The following is a 15503-nucleotide window of genomic DNA, read 5'->3' as shown; positions in this document are numbered from 1 at the left end:
CAGTCCAATGGTTGGCTGTGAGCATTCGCCTCTGTATTTGTCAGGCTCTGGCAGAGCCTCTCAGGAGAGAGCTATATCAGGCCCCTGTCAGCCTGCACTTCTTGTCATTAGCAATACTGTCTGGTTTGGCTGGATCCCCATGTGAGGCAGGCTCTGAATGGCTATTCCTTCAGTCTATGCTCCAAACTTTATCCCCATATCTTTTCCTATGAATATTTTTGTTTCCCCTTTTAAGAAGGACTGAAGCATCTGCACTTTGGTTGTTCTTCTTCTTGAGCTTCATGTGGTCTGTGGATTGTACCTTGGGTAATTCGAGCTTTTGGGCTAATATCCACTTATCAGTGAGTGCATGACATGTGTGATTTTTTTTGTTTGCTTGGTTTTTTTTGTTTGTTTGTTTGTGTTTTTTGTTTTTTTTTTTTTTGTTTTTTGCTATTGGCTTACCTCATTCAGGATATTTTCTAATTCTATCCATTTGTCTATGAATTTCATGAAGTCACTGTTTTTGTTTTGTTTTGTTTTGTTTTGTTTTAGTATAGATTAGAGTTTATTCGGGGCATGGGGAGGGCAGTTAAGAGGGTAGTAGAGGCAGAGAGAGGCAGAGAGAGACAGAAAGAGAGAAATAGAAGAGGCCTGGCATGAGCATGTCAAGAGAAGAGGGGAGGGGAATGGGGAGAGAAGGGACAAAGGGGCAAAAGCAAGCAAGAGGGAGCAAGAGCAAATAGAAGTCATTGTTTTTGATAGCTGAGTGGTACTCCAATGTGTAAATGTCCCACATTTTCTGTATCCATTCCTCTGTTGAAGGGCATCTGGGTTCTTTCCAGCTTCTGGCTATTATAAATGAGGCTGCTATGAACACAGTAGAGCATGTGCCTTTGTTGTATGTTGGAGCATCTTTTGGGTATATGCCCAGCTGGGTCCTTAGCTATACTGTATCCAATTTTCTGAGGAACCTCCAGACTGATTTGCAGAATGGTTGTACCAGTTTGCAATCCCACCAACAATGGAGGAGTGTTCCTCTTTCTTCACATCCTGGCCAGCATCTGTTGTCACCAGAGGTTTTGATCTTAGCCATTCTCACTGGTGTGAGGTGGAATCTCAGGGTTGTTTTGATTTGCATTTCCCTGATGACTAAGGATATTGAACATTTCTTTAAGTATATCTCAGTCATTTGATATTCTTCAGCTGAGAATTCTTTGTTAAGCTCTGTATCTCATTTTTAATAGGGTTATTTGACTCTTTAGAATCTAATTTCTTGAGTTCTTTGTATATATTGGATATTAGCCCTCTATCAGATGTAGGATTGGTAAAGATCTTTTCCAATCTGTTGGTTGCTGTTTTGTCCTATTGATAGTGTCCTTTGCCTTACAGAAGCTTTGCAATTGTATGGGGTCCCATCTGTCTATTGTTGATCTTAGAGCATAAGCCATTGATGTTCTGTCATGAAATTTTCCCCTGTGTCCATGTGTTCAAGGTTCTTTCCCACTTTCTCTTCTATTAGTTTCAATGTATCTATCTATTTTTGAGTGGAGGTCCTTGATCCAATTGGACTTGAGCTTTGTACAAAAAGATAAGAAATGTAAATAAAGAAAATATCTAATAAAAGAAAAAGAATAAGTATTCAGAACGTAGCATGCTACTATATATCTTAAGCCAAGCTCTAGTAGTAGGTAGTGAGCTCCCAAGCCATGGGTTCTTGGCCTCATTAAAATACCAGATATGAGTGTCCTCCTATGGACTGGATTCATATTCAGTCAGGAATCAGTTGGCTTTGCTGGTAACATTCATGTTACTATTACATCACAGGCATATGCTTGGCTTATCATTGTAGCTTGTAGGGTTCATAGCTGGGTAACTTTTCTTTCCAGTGACCTGCATAGTACCACCTTCCAGTATTATGACAAGACAACAGGGAGGATGGTCTAGTCAGAACCAGCTTGAGTTTTCTGTGCTCTGTAACTAAGGGTCTTATGTTAAAGTTCCTATGAGCAGCCAAGTGCAGTGGCAATAGCTTGAATTGTTTTGAGGGTTTCTGGGACACCTCCATGCGTCCAGAGTCTAACACAACCACTTGGTGCTTTTAATTCTACCTTTCAAAGTATTTCTCTTTTCATCCTTCTTTTCTCTGATCCCACTGTCTATATCAACATTTGAAAACATCCTAAAAGTCGCCTTCCTTTAAATCAACTCATTTAGCACGTGGCTCAAATCCATCTGCACATTGATTTGCTTTAGTAGCTCCCATATTTTCTTTAGATGTCAGTTTCCTTTCTATTCCTCATATTTAAACCATGCAAGGCCCTTATGATTTTACCTCTAGTTGTGTTTCACATTCATTCCTTATGAATCCCAATTAAACTCAACTTCATCACTAAATATATTCTTTCCTACCTTCTCTATGTGATTTTTCTGTGTGTGTGTGTGTGTGTGTGTGTGTGTGTGTATGTGTGTGTGTGTGTGTGTGTGTGTGTGCGCGCGCTCATGTGTCAATGCAACTATGCATGTTCCAGGTTCACATGTGAAGGGTGAAAGACAACTGTGACTCTTGGTCCTTTTTTGAGAAAAGAATTTTTGGATGTTTGCCGTTGTGTATATCGGGATGGCTGGACTATGGTATTCTGAGGGCTCTGCTATCTTCACTGCCTCTCTTCCCATAGGAGCTCACACTCTCACACCTAGCTTCTCATAGATTATGGGTATTTTAATTCAGGTTGTCATTCTTACACGTCAAGCACAAGCCAATAAACCATTTCTCCAGCCCTTTCCAATCATCTTAATATACATAATACCCGCAATTTGGCAGGATCTAGCTCATTTGCTTGCCCCTTTATTAGTTTTTACCACAACTAGAAATAATTCCCATTACAGAATTCAATTGTGCTTTGAGGTGCCTCTGCGGATTGAATATTTTGACTAATTAAGTGTATTTCCCCTATGAGATACTAAGTTCCTAAGGGGAGACCTTTGTCTAATTAACATTTAATATCTCAGAGAAAATACTCCAGTGCCATTAGTGTAGAATAATTGAATAAATATTTCTTTAACCTTCATATTTACCAAGTTTTTTGAGGGACAAGTGCTCATACTGCATAGAAACTGGAGCTATTTTTTCCTTGTTTTGTGAGCAGTCCTGGAGATTGAGCATAGGGTCTTGCATGTGTGAGGCATTGGCCTTTATGTTTTAGCAGAGAATAATGACACAGTGTTCAAAGTGGTTAAACAATGTGTGTAAAGTCACACAGTGAATGTCAAGGTTGAACTTTGAAATTTAAACTGAAAGAGACCTCTGCCTGACCTTCAATCCTATACACCCAGTTGCTTCTGTACGTTTTCATTTAGAGTACATGCCTTATGACATATTTCATAATTATCCCTCACATTCAGTCTCTTCAGTTATATAAATATTATGACTTTGTATCAAGACTATTAGATTTATTTAGTAACTGATCTCTTACCCCAACTTAAATACATTCCATTTGTTCTCTATCCATAATTCTAGGTAACATTCTAGAACACTGCGACTATTCTACTCCTTTAAAATTAGCAGTGTCTCCCTACTGATAACAAATGTCACATTTCCTCTATTACCAGGTAAATAATCCATATGGTGACCTCAATCTTCCTGCCAGATGAATTTCTCCTATTACTGACTTGAGGCCTCCACGTCTCAGCTGAGAGATCTCGTTATCACATTTGGATTCGATATGCATATTTTTCTAATTTTCAGAAACTTGACACGAGGTTCTGGCTCAGTAAAACATACTCCCCCTACCCATCAAAGGCAAAAGTGACCAACCCAATAAATAAAGCACAAACGCAACTCACTAAGCAGTAGCTTGTACTAAATTGTCCATACTTTATTTTCCCCAGAAATTTCAAATTTCTCAGACCATCCCATATTTATCTAAACAAGTCTAATTCTTCATATCGTCTACCTGAAGAGAAACACATACATGCACATCATATACGGCCATGCAGTGTCTATTGGGATTTCCATACTGAATGTGGTTATAACAGAAACTTTGATCTGGAAGTCATCTTCCCTCTTCACTGTTGTCCTGCTCTTCCTTCCTCTCTTATTTTTACCTAGCTGATATCTAATCAACTTTTATACTTCTTCTAGACATCCCAGACTCCTGGTGTCTAGGCATGGGTCGCCCTTAGAAAGATCTTCAAAACCCACAACAAAGGCCACACAAACAAGGATCAAAAATTCTCCCTACCTATGAGTTTCTCAAGGACATAGACTGCCCATCACTTCTTAGCAGTACCTAGACAGTCTGGCATATGCTACTTAGAAATTGAAAGATGTGGGATAAAATAAAAGATGGAGGATAAGAAGAGAATGAGGAAGAGGGAGAGAAAGACAAAGGAAAAGACTTTTCTTTCTTCCCCAGAGAAGGTTGAAAGAGTATAAAAGCTCTATGACACCATCAATACTCCCTTTCTGCCCCAAATCAACACTGTATTCAAAATCATATCAATGAGTTATTTTGCTCTGATAAGAGCCATAGTCTATTGAAAAAGCCAAACCATCATGCAACCTATTGAAGAAAAAAAATGTGGACCAAATTTAGGAAGGTGAATTTACCCAAATTCTTATTCTTTTCCTTCTTTGTTCATATAAGAAAATCACTCCATTTGATCTGGAGAGCTCGAGTGGAACACAGGGGCAGGGGCAGGGGGCAGGGGCAGGGGCCATGAATGCCTAGATGCTTTTAAAAGTAAGGAATGATAATTTTCCATTTGAGGAGCTTGCTGAAGATTCGTATGCTTGCATTGAGATCAGAGAGAAAAAAAATCCAAATTTGTGTTAAGCCAATGAAAAAAGCAAGCTTTAGATTAAAAGAAGAAACAAAATAAAGGAGAGAAGAAATGGAAAAGTTCGTTTTGGTCCTAAAGCCTATATGCTACCTGTGAGCATGTGGAAAGGAAAGGACTCATCTGATTCTATGTGCTGTCCCATGCTGAGAAGGACAGAGAGGCCACCTTCTGTAAGTTCATGAGCTCCAAATTAAAGTATCTATGTACCAAACCAACTGGTCACCATCTGGCTAAAGGAACAATGGATCAGATGTTAGAGGACAACAGACAACAACAGGTACCACTGGTCTTTGTTGTAGCAGAAATGTCTTATATAGCACCTCTTTTTGTTTTGTTTTGTTTGGGGGCAGATTTGTTTTGTTTTTGTCTTTGTATCATATTATTTTAAAAGTATATGCTTTAAAAGTTGGGGAGATTACTCAAGTTTAGGAGTACTTGCTCTGGGTATGAAGACCTGAGTTCTCATCCTCCAGTACCCACATTAAAATGCTAGCCAAGAGTATACATGCTTGTAACTCCAAAATTTAAGGATGTAGACCAGCAGACCATGAGCACTCACTCTCTTGATAGTCTAGCTAAAACAGCAAGCTTCTGCTCAGTGAGAAACTCTACCTGAAGGCAGTAGAGACTTGTGCTCTATTGGAAGCCATTTAACATGATACTGTATCCTCTAAATGTATGTACATGTGTGTTCACACTAGCACATCACATGCACCAAATACATATGCAAGTGAACGTAACTTTAAATTTTTTTTACATATATTCAATGTTTAAGGAAAGGAAACAAAAACAATTATGGAGCAAAGAACGATGGTGATTGCTCTGCTACTGACTGCATCCTTAGGACAGGGCTCTTTCTGAGTTCCCAATTCCTGTTGTCAAGTTCCCTGAAATGGGTAAAGCTCAAAGAAGACAGCCTTAAGACAAGGGGAGACAATCCCTTTCTGCTAGGCTACTTGTCCAAACCAATTCTGTAGGAACAAGTGTCTAGTGGGTGGGGAAGATGGACAGATGGCTGCCTGAATATATCACAGGCCTGGCTGCCCCAACAGCCCACTGCTAGATTTATTACTGACAATGTAATTAACTGGCTCACTCCTTGTTTTTAAATTGGTCACCACCCTCAATGGACGGCTGCACTAGGGGGTTGCACTAATCATGCTTCTGACAGGAGTCAGCTCCACAGGCCCCACACAGCTGCAGGGGTCTTTGTGATGTGATCCTGTTACTGTCACACAGACATTACTGCTTCGCCTTCTCTCTCCTGGGGTCTTTTAACAGACTTCCTGTTCCTAAGGAATACATGCCATTTGTTCTTTGGTTGCTTCTTTTTTTTTTTTTCTGGAGGATGATACAATAGGAAAGAATTATTTTCAGTGTCTTTTCCCAGTGACACTTTCCTAAATAGAGCCTAAAGTTTACCTGTAATGCCTATTGTAAAAAAATATTTCCATGCCCAGACCCGGTGAGAGAGAGACCCAACCGCCTGGTCAGGTGGGCACTCCTGAGGCTGCAGAGCAGAAGAGACCACCAACACTGCTCACCCCTGCCCACATCCCTGGCCCAAGAGGAAACTGTATAAGGCCTCTGGGCTCCCGTGGGGGAGGGCCCAGGAGCGGCAGGACCCCTGCCAGAGACACCGCCGGACCCTGAAGGAAACAGACCGGATAAACAGTTCTCTGCACCCAAATCCCGTGGGAGGGAGAGCTAAACCTTCAGAGAGGCAGACAAGCCTGGGAAACCAGAAGAGACTACTCCCTGCACACACATCTCGGACGCCAGAGGAAAAAGCCAAAGACCATCTGGAACCCTGGTGCACTGAAGCTCCCGGAAGGGGCGGCACAGGTCTTCCTGGTTGCTGCCGCTGCAGAGAGCCCCTGGGCAGCACCCCACGAGCGAACCTGAGCCTCGGGACCCAGGTAAGACCAAATTTTCTGCTGCAAGAAAGCTGCCTGGTGAACTCAAGACACAGGCCCACAGGAACAGCTGAAGACCTGTAGAGAGGAAAAACTACACGCCCGAAAGCAGAACACTCTGTCCCCATAACTGACTGAAAGAGAGGAAAACAGGTCTACAGCACTCCTGACACACAGGCTTATAGGACAGTCTAGCCACTGTCAGAAATAGCAGAACAAAGTAACACTAGAGATAATCTGATGGCGAGAGGCAAGCGCAGGAACCCAAGCAACAGAAACCAAGACCACATGCCATCATCGGAGCCCAATTCTCCCATCAAAACAAACATGGAATATCTAAACACACCAGAAAAGCAAGATCTAGTTTCAAAATCATATTTGATCATGATGCTGGAGGACTTCAAGAAAGACATGAACACACTTAGGGAAACACAGGAAAACATTAATAAACAAGTAGAAGCCTACAGAGAGGAATCGCAAAAATCCCTGAAAGAATTCCAGGAAAACACAATCAAACAGTTGAAGGAATTAAAAATGGAAATAGAAGCAATCAAGAAAGAACACATGGAAACAACCCTGGATATAGAAAACCAAAAGAAGAGACAAGGAGCTGTAGATACAAGCTTCACCAACAGAATACAAGAGATGGAAGAGAGAATCTCAGGAGCAGAAGATTCCATAGAAATCATTGACTCAACTGTCAAAGATAATGTAAAGCGGAAAAAGCTACTGGTCCAAAACATACAGGAAATCCAGGACTCAATGAGAAGATCAAACCTAAGGATAATAGGTATAGAAGAGAGTGAAGACTCCCAGCTCAAAGGACCAGTAAATATCTTCAACAAAATCATAGAAGAAAACTTCCCTAACCTAAAAAAAGAGATACCCATAGACATACAAGAAGCCTACAGAACTCCAAATAGATTGGACCAGAAAAGAAACACCTCCTGTCACATAATTGTCAAAACACCAAACGCACAAAATAAAGAAAGAATATTAAAAGCAGTAAGGGAAAAAGGTCAAGTAACATATAAAGGGAGACCTATCAGAATCACACCAGACTTCTCGCCAGAAACTATGAAGGCCAGAAGATCCTGGACTGATGTTATACAGACCCTAAGAGAACACAAATGCCAGCTCAGGTTACTGTATCCAGCAAAACTCTCAATTAACGTAGATGGAGAAACCAAGATATTCCATGACAAAACCAAATTTACACAATATCTTTCTACAAATCCAGCACTACAAAGGATAATAAATGGTAAAGCCCAACATAAGGAGGCAAGCTATACCCTAGAAGAAGCAAGAAACTAATCGTCTTGGCAACAAAACAAAGAGAATGAAAGCACACAAACATAACCTCACATCCAAATATGAATATAACGGGAAGCAATAATCACTATTCCTTAATATCTCTCAATATCAATGGCCTCAACTCCCCAATAAAAAGACATAGATTAACAAACTGGATACGCAACGAGGACCCTGCATTCTGCTGCCTACAGGAAACACACCTCAGAGACAAAGACAGACACTACCTCAGAGTGAAAGGCTGGAAAACAACTTTCCAAGCAAATGGTCAGAAGAAGCAAGCTGGAGTAGCCATTCTAATATCAAATAAAATCAATTTTCAATTAAAAGTCATCAAAAAAGATAAGGAAGGACACTTCATATTCATCAAAGGAAAAATCAACCAAGATGAACTCTCAATCCTAAATATTTATGCCCCAAATACAAGGGCACCTACATACGTAAAAGAAACCTTACTAAAGCTCAAAACACACATTGCACCTCACACAATAATAGTGGGAGATTTCAACACCCCACTCTCATCAATGGACAGATCATGGAAACAGAAATTAAACAGTGATGTCGACAGACTAAGAGAAGTCATGAGCCAAATGGACTTAACGGATATTTATAGAACATTCTATCCTAAAGCAAAAGGATATACCTTCTTCTCAGCTCCTCATGGTACTTTCTCCAAAATTGACCATATAATTGGTCAAAAAATGGGCCTCAACAGGTACAGAAAGATAGAAATAATCCCATGCGTGCTATCGGACCACCACGGCCTAAAACTGGTCTTCAATAACAATAAGGGAAGAATGCCCACATATACGTGGAAATTGAACAATGCTCTACTCAATGATAACCTGGTCAAGGAAGAAATAAAGAAAGAAATTAAAAACTTTTTAGAATTTAATGAAAATGAAGATACAACATACTCAAACTTATGGGACACAATGAAAGCTGTGCTAAGAGGAAAACTCATAGTGCTGAGTGCCTGCAGAAAGAAACAGGAAAGAGCATATGTCAGCAGCTTGACAGCACACCTAAAAGATCTAGAACAAAAAGAAGCAAATACACCAAGGAGGAGTAGAAGGCAGGAAATAATCAAACTCAGAGTTGAAATCAACCAAGTAGAAACAAAAAGGACCATAGAAAGAATCAACAGAACCAAAAGTTGGTTCTTTGAGAAAATCAACAAGATAGATAAACCCTTAGCCAGACTAAAGAGAGGACACAGAGAGTCCGTCCAAATTAACAAAATCAGAAATGAAAAGGGAGACATAACTACAGATTCGGAGGAAATTCAAAAAATCATCAGATCTTACTATAAAAACCTATATTCAACAAAATTTGAAAATCTTCAGGAAATGGACAATTTCCTAGACAGATACCAGGTATCGAAGTTAAATCAGGAACAGATAAACCAGTTAAACAACCCCATAACTCCTAAGGAAATAGAAGCAGTCATTAAAGGTCTCCCAACCAAAAAGAGCCCAGGTCCAGACGGGTTTAGTGCAGAATTCTATCAAACCTTCATAGAAGACCTCATACCAATATTATCCAAAGTATTCCACAAAATTGAAACAGATGGAGCCCTACCGAATTCCTTCTACGAAGCCACAATTACTCTTATACCTAAACCACACAAAGACACAACAAAGAAAGAGAACTTCAGACCAATTTCCCTTATGAATATCGACGCAAAAATACTCAATAAAATTCTGGCAAACCGAATTCAAGAGCACATCAAAACAATCATCCACCATGATCAAGTAGGCTTCATCCCAGGCATGCAGGGATAGTTTAATATACGGAAAACCATCAACGTGATCCATTATATAAACAAACTGAAAGAACAGAACCACATGATCATTTCATTAGATGCTGAGAAAGCATTTGACAAAATTCAACACCCCTTCATGATAAAAGTCCTGGAAAGAATAGGAATTCAAGGCCCATACCTAAACATAGTAAAAGCCATATACAGCAAACCAGTTGCTAACATTAAACTAAATGGAGAGAAACTTGAAGCAATCCCACTAAAATCAGGGACTAGACAAGGCTGCCCCCTCTCTCCCTACTTATTCAATATAGTTCTTGAAGTTCTAGCCAGAGCAATCAGACAACAAAAGGAGATCAAAGGGATACAGATCGGAAAAGAAGAGGTCAAAATATCACTATTTGTAGATGACATGATAGTATATTTAAGTGATCCCAAAAGTTCCACCAGAGAACTACTAAAGCTGATAAACAACTTCAGCAAAGTGGCTGGGTATAAAATTAACTCAAATAAATCAGTTGCCTTCCTCTATACAAAAGAAAAACAAGCCGAGAAAAAAATTAGGGAAACGACACTCTTCATAATAGACCCAAATAATATGAAGTACCTCGGTGTGACTTTAACCAAGCAAGTAAAAGATCTGTCCAATAAGAACTTCAAGACACTGAGGAAAGAAATTGAAGAAGACCTCAGAAGATGGAAAGATCTCCCATGCTCATGGATTGGCAGGATTAATATAGTAAAAATGGCCATTTTACCAAAAGCAATCTACAGATTCAATGCAATCCCCATCAAAATACCAATCCAATTCTTCAAAGAGTTAGACAGAACAATTTGCAAATTCATCTGGAATAACAAAAAACCCAGGATAGCTAAAGCTATCCTCAACAATAAAAGGACCTCAGGGGGAATCACTATCCCTGAACTCAAGCAGTATTACAGAGCAATAGTGATAAAAACTGCATGGTATTGGTACAGAGACAGACAGATAGACCAATGGAATAGAATTGAAGACCCAGAAATGAACCCACACACCTATGGTCACTTGATTTTTGACAAAGGAGCCAAAACCATCCAATGGAAAAAAGATAGCATTTTCAGCAAATGGTGCTGGTTCAACTGGAGGGCAACATGTAGAAGAATGCAGATCGATCCATGTTTATCACCCTGTACAAAGCTTAAGTCCAAGTGGATCAAGGACCTCCACATCAAACCAGACACACTCAAACTAATAGAAGAAAAACTAGGGAAGCATCTGGAACACATGGGCACTGGAAAAAATTTCCTGAACAAAACACCAATGGCTTATGCTCTTAGATCAAGAATCGACAAATGGGATCTCATAAAACTGCAAAGCTTCTGTAAGGCAAAGGACACTGTGGTTAGGACAAAACGGCAACCAACAGATTGGGAAAAGATCTTTACCAATCCTACAACAGATAGAGGCCTTATATCCAAAATATACAACGAACTCAAGAAGTTAGACCGCAGGCAAACAAATAACCCTATTAAAAAATGGGGTTCAGAGCTAAACAAAGAATTCACAGCTGAGGAATGCCGAATGGCTGAGAAACACCTAAAGAAATGTTCAACATCTTTAGTCATAAGGGAAATGCAAATCAAAACAACCCTGAGATTTCACCTCACACCAGTGCGATTGGCTAAGATCAAAAACTCAGGTGACAGCAGATGCTGGCGAGGATGTGGAGACAGAGGAACACTCCTCCATTGTTGGTGGGATTGCAGACTGGTAAAACCATTCTGGAAATCAGTCTGGAGGTTCCTCAGAAAATTGGACATTGAACTGCCTGAGGATCCAGCTATACCTCTCTTGGGCATATACCCAAAAGATGCCTCAACATATAAAAGAGACACGTGCTCCACTATGTTCATCGCAGCCTTATTTATAATAGCCAGAAAATGGAAAGAACCCAGATGCCCTTCAACAGAGGAATGGATACAGAAAATGTGGTACATCTACACAATGGAATATTACTCAGCTATCAAAAACAACGAGTTTATGAAATTCGTAGGCAAATGGTTGGAACTGGAAAATATCATCCTGAGTGAGCTAACCCAATCACAGGAAGACATACATGTTATGCACTCATTGATAAGTGGCTATTAGCCCAAATGCTTGAATTACCCTAGATCCCTAGAACAAACGAAACTCAAGACGGATGATCAAAATGTGAATGCTTCACTCCTTCTTTAAATGAGGAAAAAGAATACCCTTGGCAGGGAAGGGAGAGGCAAAGATTAAAACAGAGACTGAAGGAACACCCATTCAGAGCCTGCCCCACGTGTGGCCCATACATATACAGCCACCCAATTAGACAAGATGGATGAAGCAAAGAAGTGCAGACCGACAGGAGCCAGATGTAGATCTCTCCTGAGAGACACAGCCAAAATACAGCAAATACAGAGGCGAATGCCAGCAGCAAACCACTGAACTGAGAATAGGTCCCCTGTTGAAGGAATCAGAGAAAGAACTGGAAGAGCTTGAAGGGGCTCGAGACCCCATATGAACAACAATGCCAAGCAACCAGAGCTTCCAGGGACTAAGCCTCTACCTAAAGACTATACATGGACTGACCCTGGACTCTGACCTCATAGGTAGCAATGAATATCCTAGTAAGAGCACCAGTGGAAGGGGAAGCCCTGGGTCCTGCTAAGACTGAACCCCCAGTGAACTAGTCTATGGGGGGAGGGCGGCAATGGGGGGAGGGTTGGGAGGGGAACACCCATAAGGAAGGGGAGGGGGGAGGGGGATGTTTGCCCGGAAACCGGGAAAGGGAATAACACTCGAAATGTATATAAGAAATACTCAAGTTAATAAAAAAAAAAAAAAACTAAATGTCTTTGACATTCTTCAGCATTCTGTTATCCTAGAATAAAATGGAGGGAGACTAAGACAATCCTGTTGTTTGTATTTATGTGACCTCCCAGGAAATGTTTTCATGTGTATTTTTTCCTGTCAGCTCCACTTGAAAACAAACCAATATTGTTGTTATCTTTTCTTTAGCCATATTATTACATATTATTATAACACAATAAAAGCTAATTATTCTAAAAAAATATTTCCATAACTCAAGTAGAACCACGCAACTTGGCAAATGAAAACAGAGCCACGGAAAGATGTTTGAACTCACCTCTGGATCTAGAAGCACATGCATATTTTTATGTGATGGAGAGTGATTTTTGCTTCCTCTACAACATAAGCATCTGGTGTCTACACAAGGCTGGGTTCACAAGCCACCCGCTTCTTTCTATCATCAACCCCCTCCTAACCTGTACAGGACAGTCGCTGTTATTTCCAATCCATACTTCTACTGGACTTAATTTAGGCAATGTGATAAAACTTTGTTCTCTGGGGTTTTATCTCCCAGATCAGAAGAATAAAAACAGTAGATGTCTCCAACTCTGGAATTTGCAATCAACGACAATTTAATGTGTTTCTCACGTTACTAATAAAATACAAAAATTAAATGTAAGGGACATCCAGTAAAACTTACAATGTAAGAAATTCCTGAGGTTTTTTTTTTTATTGTCATAAATATCAGTGTCCGTGATATGACAGCAAACTGATGAAAAATTCCCTTACATTTTCCTTTCTGTGGTTGGCTCATTTTCCATTCTGTATTCCCAGGCAGTCATACGGATCCCAGTGAAACAGGGTTAAATATTGATCTTCCCTCCAGACACTGTCTGAACTTCCGTAATAAACATTTTCACTATGTCAGTCGCAGCCTGTTTACATATCGAGGCCGGCAGCCAATGGTCCTCCTTCTAGAAGACGTCCTATCCAGAGGGAGCACTACCTGAAGACCAGAACCAAGCCTGAGCCTTCTGCCTTTTAATTGTGTGTATCAGATTAACTTTTCCTCTTCCTCCAAATACCCTTAAAGCATTTGAAGAAATTTCCTTTCCGGTTGATTTGCTAATCACCTGTTCTTGCTGGTTTATAGTGAATCCATGTCTTTCCCCCTTCAGGCCTGTGCAGTCCTGGAGACAGGATGCTGAGCTCTGACCTCCAGACTTCCAACACCTGATCACGAAGGGAAACTCATCAGTGCGATGAAGAAGAAACGCAGGAAGACTAGCATTGTTAGTGTTCTAGAACACGAAAGTAATGTGAAGACATACACCACTGGGAAGAAAAAAAGTCAACCCATTTTGGCTTATTCATGACAGAGTTAACTATACAGGATATCTCGAAGAGTATACACTTTTTTTCTAATTAATATGCTGTTTTTCTAACTAGTGATAAGGAGAAAATTACTTCCCAAAGGGCACAGCCAATGCACAAAAGTCATTTGTTTTCCCACAACAGCAATGAATATTTGAAAGCCAGACATGCATATAGATAAAGAAGGTTCAGTATATGCACGCATACATGCATGCACATGGTACTATAGACATGGATCCATAAGAGTATTAATACAGGCAGTTCAACAAGGCCACCTTATTTGCATTTTGAGTGATCGGCACTTTAATTTTTAACTATGACATTTTACAGCCAAAGAACCCTGTCTGTTTGTAGACTTAAAGCTACAGATGCTCTTATTGACCTATTATCAATAAAGAGAGAATAGATAACATGTGTATGACTTGTCAGAAAAAGTCGATTCCATTGTGAGCAGGAAGTGGCAGGCTCTCAAGACTAACTTTTGGTGTTGCCTGGTAACCGTACTCGCAATCAGCTGAGGTGTTTATCGTGCACTTAGGAAATGTGGCAATTAGCTCTCAGTCCTGGTGCCACAGATCAATATCATATACAACTTTTACCTCTGCCCCCCAGAAAAATGACTTGGTTGAGATGGAATTTCAAGGCACAAGACCAGGGGGCAGCTTAAGTCTGACATTATCTTCTAATGCAACTGTATTTAATATGCTTTCATCCAGGAATGAACAAGTCATTTGCACGGTGGAAGTTTGCATGACTTCAGGGCTAAGCAGTAGACTCTAGCCTATTTTATCATATAATTTCAGAATTATGTGACTCCTACCCCAAAATAGTAACCATCATTTTATTTAAATACTGTTCATCTGGAGTAATTATTACCTGCTTCTCAAATCCGAGCCTCATTGCATTCTAGTGATTCTAGCCAATTAAAATAATCATCATCACAAATGCCTGATTTCTCAATGCTTTTCCTCAGCAATTTATTTTTTTTTAAACTTAAAGTTGCGTAAGAAATGATAACTTCATAATAGAAAATAAGAACTATTTACAATTGTCGGAAGGCACACATATACACACCCAAACATGCACATACACATATGTCAAGCCTGGCTAGATTTTCTAAATCAATAACTAATATTCAATATCTTTCTAATTTTAATGCCTGTCCCATCACCAGGGACTTTTTGTCAAACCTAGCTTTGCCTAAATGTTCGTACTGAGTCAATGTGCATTCTCCAGAACAACTATTTTTCGACGCTTGATTTAACTTTCTGGGACAATAAGCAATCAAACTTCAGATTTCATCAATAATGTTTATACAGTTCTACTAAATTATGCAGAAAGTCAGGTGCTCCTGAAATGTGAGCTGTGCTTTCTCTAGTGTCCACTTTGCAGTGTGTGTTTGCCGAGGATGACATCCAGTGCACATTGCCATGTCAACTCTGGTGAAATGTGTCTGTTCACACAGGCACTGGAAGTTTGTTGCTGTAAAGATACCATAGTA

At 40.0% G+C, this 15503-nt stretch overlaps 1 long non-coding RNA gene across 1 annotated transcript in view; it reads left to right on the top strand.

The window, feature by feature from the left end:
* The window catches only part of LOC147996561 (uncharacterized), a 50756-nt gene extending 35809 nt beyond the window's left edge, over window positions 1–14947 (top strand). The window contains exon 3 of the long non-coding RNA XR_015676970.1: window positions 13807–14947. This is a non-coding gene — a long non-coding RNA (uncharacterized LOC147996561). The remainder of the gene's footprint in view (window positions 1–13806) is intronic.
* Window positions 14948–15503: the final 556 nt, after the last annotated feature.

The sequence above is a fragment of the Rattus norvegicus genome, chromosome 2 (genome assembly GCF_021556685.1).
Source record: "Rattus norvegicus strain SHRSP/BbbUtx chromosome 2, alternate assembly SHRSP_T2T, whole genome shotgun sequence".
Lineage (NCBI taxonomy): Eukaryota > Metazoa > Chordata > Mammalia > Rodentia > Muridae > Rattus > Rattus norvegicus.
The sequence above is the reverse complement of the archived record's forward strand: the minus strand, read 5'-3'. Positions and strand labels throughout refer to the sequence as shown.